Below are 7687 nucleotides of genomic sequence, written 5' to 3' on the forward strand. Positions count from 1 at the left end.
CGGGCGGCGCTGCTGCACTGGGCCCGGTCTGGATGGGCCTGGGCCCCCTTTCCCTGGCGGGTCGCGGAGTATGGGGGTGCCTACTGGGGTCAGCGGGGGAGCTGGCCCCAGGGAGGGGTCACTTGCCCCTCCCTTCCTTCCCTCCCCATCTCCAGCTGCCTCCCTCTTCCCGCTCCACCACAACCACCCACACATGCAGGGCCTTGGAGTAGGGGTATGTCACCAGGGTGCAGAGGAGGCTACCCCCCCCTCTGTCCCCTTCTGGCTGCCTCTGCCTCAATTTTATCCCACAACTTAGACATTCACATTACTCACACTCTCATTACACATACATATAGGATCTTGGGGGTGGGCACGATACACGGAGTCCAAAGTACCATCAGGGTGTACACCCCACCCCTGGCATCGTTGCCCACCTCTCAATTTTAAATACACGTAGACATTGAGGGCTAGCAGGAGGGACCATGCGCTTACCTGCTGCTCTCTGGCAGGTAGCTCCATGCCCTCCTGGGTTTTAAATGCACCTTAGAACACACATGCATCAACATTACAATGAGCGGGTGGAGGGAGGTTCGGAGTCTTCTCTCACCCCCGTTCTCTGCGACCTGCTGGAGCGGGGGGGCTAGGAGGAGGAGTTGGCCGTCCGACTGCGGTCTGGAGTGTGGAGCCTTCCTGCTGCTGCGGAGTCGGGGCGGTCTGCCTCCCCCCACCGCAGGGAAAAGGGAAACACCACCTGGGTCTGGGTGCAGTTCCCCCCTCCAGGGGCGGGGGCACCTAGACCCGGTTTGTAGAGTACGCTTGGGGAGTGTGATCGTGTGTACAGCGTCTCTTTATGTCTGTCTCCACGTTGGTTGAGTGTGGAGTAAGTGCATATGAGAGCATGAGGGTGGGAATGGATGTTTGTATCTGTGTGTGCCTGTATGTCTGTGTCTATATGTCAGGTTGGGTGTCAGGCGCCACCTCTCTGGGGACATCTCAGGCCCTCCAAGGTTTGGAGGCCTATCTCCCCCTACCACCACTTCCCCTGCCAGTGGCGGACTCCCTCAGACATCGGTGCGTTGGTGGTTCTTTGTGTCCGGGGATGGGCGTCCAGGTACACACCGGCTCACTCCTTGGCGGCCGCTTATCGGGGCCTGGAGCCTGGGGCTCGCTCGGGCCACTTCGGAGGTGGGGTGCCCCCGGCCTCTCGGCCTGGGGCTCGGTCACTCAGGCGCAGCTGGCTGCCGGCGGAGCTCACGGGCGCGTCACTGCAACTCCCCCTGGCTTCTGCTCCGCGGCTGCTGAGTGAGCCCTCATCTGGGACTCTCCTCAGCTCTTTCCGGGACAGTGGCGCGGCTGCCCCTCTGTTGGTCTTCCATGGTCTCTTGTGTTCTGGGGGCCTCTGGATGTCTGGAGTTTTGATCTCCTCCACACCTGCTTCACGCCCTGGAGGACGGGGCTGTGGCCCCCCCACACCCTCTAGCAGATCATTACATGAAGGAACCTTTTAAAAAAAACAAAAAACAAGCGCGTCCATGCTCACAGGTGTACACACGGGTGATCACACCCACAAACTACACCCTTTTTGGCTCCTACCTCAAAGCACACTGTGTTCTGTTGATCTTATGTGCTGCACAATAATGTTTAACATTTAGTATTTACTGTCATATTCCCATATATCATTGTGATGTTGTTTATTCTATTACTCTTGTTCTCTTCTGCTTGCTTTCTTTTTTCTTTCTCAGCAGGTGATCCAGGTGATTGATATATGCATTTTTTTTCTCTGCCCGTTCTGTTGGTTTTTGTCTTTTGCCCTTCTCCCCCGTCCCTCTTCTCAGCTGTTTCTCTTTCCCTCTTTCTTTCTCCCCTTCTTTCCCCCAGTCAAGTCTGTCCCGTATTCAGTAAGTGAAAATAAAATAAACAATAAAAGGTGAATCAAATGGACCATTATGGCAAGGCTGGGATGGTCAGTTTGGTAAAGTAAATCCGTTGGGCATCTTTCTTTGCCTTTAGACAACAATTCTGATGCAAAAGAGCCAAACGGGACAGGCAGGAAAAAAAAAAAAAAAAAAAAAAAAAAAAAAGGTATCATACAATTGTGTCACACAGTGATGTACGGTGCATTTGGAAAAGCTTTTCATGTGAAGATCATGCCAAGATCTAAAAAAAGAGCTGAGAAGCAAAGCTAGTAACATCTGTCTGGTGAGGATTACAAAGCCATTTCTAAGGTTTGTAGCTTTGTAGCACATTGATGACTCAATCAGGAGGTCACGAAAGAACCCAAAACAACATTTAAAGAGCTGCAGGCCTCACTTGCATCCGTTAAAGTTAGTATTCGTGTGAAAACCACCACTGACCAAAAAGAACACAAAGCCAAATGTTCGTTGGACTGGCAAGACAAAAGTTGAACTTTCTGGAAGACTTGCATCCCAGCACATCTGGAACAAAGATCAGAGCATTTCATGAAAAAAACATCACACCAACAGTCTTTGGCTGCTGCTTCTTTGCTGCTTGAAGACCTAAACAACTTTCCATAATTGAGCTATGAATTCTGCTCTCTCAGTTCAAACCCTGGAGCTTACTTGAGTTCTACAGTGGGGCAATGATCAGATTATGTTTAAGGGATAATTACTATATCCACATAGGAGCAGATATGTTTGCATATGTTTTTTTCTCTTAAAAAAAAATCATAATTTTTAAAAGAAAAATGTTTTTAATTGGGTTATCTATGTGTAATAATACATTTGGATGATGTAACTGTAACAAATATACAAAAAAATACAGCACTGTGGAAAAGTCATTGATAAAACCTTAGACTACAAAAGAAACGTTTTAGACGGTTTGGTTGTTTTCGGCTGGAGAATTCACTTTAGCATCCTTTAGATGCCTTTTAGGACTCTGAGCTTTTCAACTTGTCAGATCTGCTATGTTGAAGAAAAAAATTATAATACACGGGGAAAGAAAAAACAAACAAGAAGTACTTTAGGATATAAATCATCATTTATCTTCACCATTCACTCACCACTCCCTTTCCCCAGCTCATCTTCTTTGAATATAGTAAAATATTACTATAGAATATAGTTGCATGCCTTTGCAGCTACTAAACGGGGGGAAAGCTCTGCTCTCCTTGAGGGTGGAGAAGCAGAATATTGTGGAAATTACAATTCTAATATTGGTAATTGGTAATATTCAAATCTGCTGCTAATCAGTCTGTGAAGGGAGACACACACACACACAAAGCATCCCCTGTCTGGGATGAGATTTAGAGAGACGGTGGGGAGGGGTGTCAGTGCTGTGATGAATATTCAGTTGTTGACATTTAGTGTGGAGCACTGAGGATGTGAGGGTGGGATGATGCCAAGTTCGAGTAAGAGCATTACAGAACATGGAAGAGATATGGGGATGAGGAGAAGTAGAGGAGGATTAGGGGGAGAAGGGGACAACGATTGAAAAAGATACCTCTCACACACTCACTCAGCACACACTGGGAGTTTGTCTGGGTCTGCTGGAAGATGGAGACCACGAGTGTCGCTGCTGTAATTAATGAGACTTGTTGTTGATGATTGTTATTGTCAGTTTGGTTTTTGCGAGCAGCTTAGTGACAGTCTAGAAACTAGATCTGGGCCACACTACCACAGTCTACTCATTAAACCCATTCAGCTCCCTCGCTGCGCCATCAGCTGTTTATTTAGCTATTGAGAGATAGCACGGATGTTTTCTTCTCTCAACTTCAGACGCCAACGCTGAAAGACCACAGTGTTAAACTTGGAGAGGGATGAAGGGGAAGAATTAATAGATGGAGAGATGGAGGGAGTGAACTGACACAGAGAAAGAGGGAAAAGAAAGAAAGCACTGTGTTGTTGTGCTGTTGTTTACAGATGCTGTTTATTAAGTTAATGACCTATTTTGCATAATTACAGTCACAGACAGTGTGTGCTGGAAACTCAGGAGAGTTTCAGTTCCAAACACAGGCTTAACCAAAAAAGATGTCTGTTTCTGTCACTAACAAGCTGAATTTATATGTGTGTGTCAGAAGGTTATTACTGTAACTATGCTGGAGACAAAACTAATATCCTAACATGCTGATGAAAACAATTTAATGCTAAAAGATATTATTCTGGTGATTACATAAGTCTTGTTGAATAAAACCAACCATGAATTCATCTGAAAAACAATATTAAAGAATATTTCTATTCATCCATTCTCTGTCAGGTTTGGGTAGCAGTCTAAGCAGAGAAACTTTCTCTCTCCACCTACCTACTCCAGCTCCTCCAGCAGAGAGATGCAATTTTTCCAGTCTGTCTTGGGTTTGCCTAATCCTGGTAGGACATGCGTGAAACACCTCAGATAACCAGGAGGCATCAGAGTTAGATGCCTGAACCACCTCAGCTGGCTCCTTTTGTTGTGGGAAATAGACAAAGTGCAACAAAGACGGTCTGGAGGGGGAGTGGGGGGCAACAGAAGACGCTAACATCACCCCATCAGCTGATAGTGAGACACTTATTGTCATGGTCCGTGGTCCTGTGTCTGTGGAATGCGTGATGCTCGGGTAGCCACACCCCCGGGCTGGGCCATCACCAGCACACCTGCTCTCCATCCCGGTGATTACACGGAGATCCACTTAATCCGGCGCTGACGGATGCTCCACGCCAGTCCGTAGTCATCCCCACAGTGGTAACCAGACTTCCACGAAAAGTGTGCATTCTCTTCTGCTTGGAACTTTGTTTAACCTGCCTACTTCTGTCCAGGTTTCTACTCGGCGTCTGCTACCTGCCTGTCCTCCGGCTCAACTGGATCTCGCGGTGCTCACCTGGCCCACTCGCCATTCCACGGACTTCCTGCCCCCACGGACTGCCACACTTCCCTCCCGAGCTCCCACGGTTCCGTTCTATCGTAAGCCCCTACTCTAACTCAGTCCTGATATGTTCTCCCCGCTTCCTGGCTCTCTAGTAATCATCTCCCCTTTCTATTGCAGCCCCCCGCCGTCCCGATCCCAGCTTCCTCGTGTCATTGTTTCCCCGGATTTTTAGTTTCTGTTTTGCTCTCTACTTTCCCCGGGTCGCCTTTCGTTGTTTTATTAAAGTGTCTTTTTGTTAGCTCGGAGTCTGCGCCTGGATCCTTTCGTGCCCGCGCACCACGGCGCATGACACTTATTCACTAAAACAGAAGTACAGAAGACTCATAATGAAGTGAAAAGGCGAATAAGGCATTATGCTGCCTGCACTGCAGGAGCTGATGACTGAGATGGGAAAATAAACAAGTTGCTGGAGTAATCTCAGGGTTACCCGTTTGAACCCCACTTGCTGAAGCATCCTTGGATACTAACCCCAAGTTTTCTCCTGGGCCTTGTGTGGGTGTAGCTGGGTGAGTGAGAACAAAAAACTACAAAAAACCTAGTCAAGGTTAATAAGACATATTTTATTTATCTTTGTTATAGCAACTGAAAACATTATTTTTAAACTACCACGTTGATGATAAATACAATATCACAAAGCACAAAGTTAAAAAAAATGATTGAGGCAGAAAATATTTTCTCTGTCCTCAGAAGCAAAGAGGAAAGCGACTTTAGAGAAACTGTTCCACTGAGCAGTAAGTGGTGCTGAGGGTGTCCCATTTATTATCCATAGCCAGAATAATTTGGATGACCTGTGCATTAGAGTATGGAGGTGACCAAAAAGTGCACTGGCTCAAACTGGACTCAAACTCTGTGAATGAAAAGAAGTCATACACACTGGCCGGACACTTTAATAATTCCTTAATTCTTGAACAATGTGCTGGAAATGTTCCTTGGAGACTTTTTGGGGTCTATATTGGAATGTCTGGATCATACAGTTATCTCAAAATCCATGATACAAATCTCCCATTCCACCACATCCCAAAGGTGCTTTATTAGAATCACATCTGGTGTCCGTGGAGTCTGTTTTAATTCAGTTATTATTATGTCAAAGAAACCACTTTGAAATGGTTAGAGCTTGGTGGCATGGCATATTATTCTGCAGGAAGCAGCCATCAGAAGACAGGTACAGTGTGGGATGGACAAGGTCAGCAACACTATTCAGGTAGGCTACTCCAAGTATGCTGTGGCATTTAAAAAAGCTCAGTTGGGCAACTGATGCTAAAAGGCCCAAAATGTGCCAAAATATATCACCTGCAACATTTCACTGTCTACAGCAATCTCAGTTCAAGGCAGCACGGACCCAAGCTTTTACGTTATTTATGACAAATTCTTACTCTATCATCTGAATGTTGCAGCACAAATCCAGACTCATCATTTCAGGCAACATTTTTCCAATGACCAATTCTAGATGTCTAAATGCACCGAGTTGCTGCCTGTGTTTAGCTGAGTAGACCATTGTTTTAATGAGCAGTTGAACAGTCACACTGTACCAAGAGGCCAGTGAGTTAAATACAAACTTTATACTCTATACATTCAGAGCTCTTTATTTTCTGATGCAATTGTTTATGAGCAGAAAAGACAAAGCACCTGAGCTTCTGAGTGGCCTTTATCTCACAACCTTATTCACACAGTTAATATTACTAAAAACTTTAAATGAATGTTTGGAGAACAATAGGGCTTTACAGTACAGAGGGAAGATACGTCAGGGTTGGGAAAACACAATGTACTTGTTATTGAGATCAATTGTTTTGGTCTTTTTTTTTTAGTAAATTTATTGACAACAAAGACAAAAAAAATCTAGAAAATTACCTTTTTTATCCTTGACAACTACACTGAAAAAGGTCCATTATTATAACTTCTTTTGAGACTCAGCTTACAACTACATCATTACAGACTAGTATTATGTTCTATAGTTACCCTCAAGATAACACCCATAACAAGTATTTTATAGAAATATGATGTTAACGTTCAGGGAGACATCTTTTCTGAGAACAGTAGCTGCAAAATATATGAAAAATCTAACTGAAGTCTAGTATATTAACTTGTCCCTCCTCTCCTCCCTTTTATAATCTAACAACAGGTGTAGGCCAATGATGCTCTACAAGTGCATTTCTCCCCACTGCTTGTATTTTGATTTAATTGTGTTTTTAATTACGTTACACCCACATAATCTATTTCACTTGTAAATTTGTCTCTGTATTGAAGAAGCTTCAACCTCAGTTTTTACTGTAATTTTAAGCATTAGCTATGAACAGGAATGCAATGTTCAGACAGGTGCACACACACACACACACACACACACACACACACACACACACACACACACGCACACTTTATTGAATATAGTGTATACAAGTGCCTATAAAAAAATAGGGAGCGTGCAAAATTGTACACACTTGAGTACCCTTCAGTGAACACTCTCTCTACATGTAGACTAATGAATACATTATAACAACACTTTAGAGTCAGCGCAGATAATGAAGTCTATTTGCATAATGAAAGGGGATGAATCAAAAGGTAATTTTACAGTACCCTCTTGTCCCCTGCTAAAATGTAGGCCGAAAAGAAGGAAGGAAAGAGGATGAAGGGTGATGCATGCACTTACATCCTTACTCCAGAGAGCCTTTTTGAAGTTGTGAGCAAGGTTGAGGTTTTTGTTTCTTTGTTTGTTTGTTTGTTTTTAACAGCCATTAGAAAAACAAAAAAGACCCTTATCTCTCTGCAGGTCACACATATAATATCAGTGTCTCACACATTGACTTTTCAAACACACAATTACGCAGACGCACATCCAAATATGCAAAACCCCTG

This window comes from Aulonocara sp. 'chitande type north' Nkhata Bay, linkage group LG20 (assembly GCF_057382095.1).
Source record: "Aulonocara sp. 'chitande type north' Nkhata Bay isolate Kocher_YH1m ecotype deep benthic linkage group LG20, A_spYH_male_GT1.1, whole genome shotgun sequence".
Taxonomy (NCBI): domain Eukaryota; kingdom Metazoa; phylum Chordata; class Actinopteri; order Cichliformes; family Cichlidae; genus Aulonocara; species Aulonocara sp. 'chitande type north' Nkhata Bay.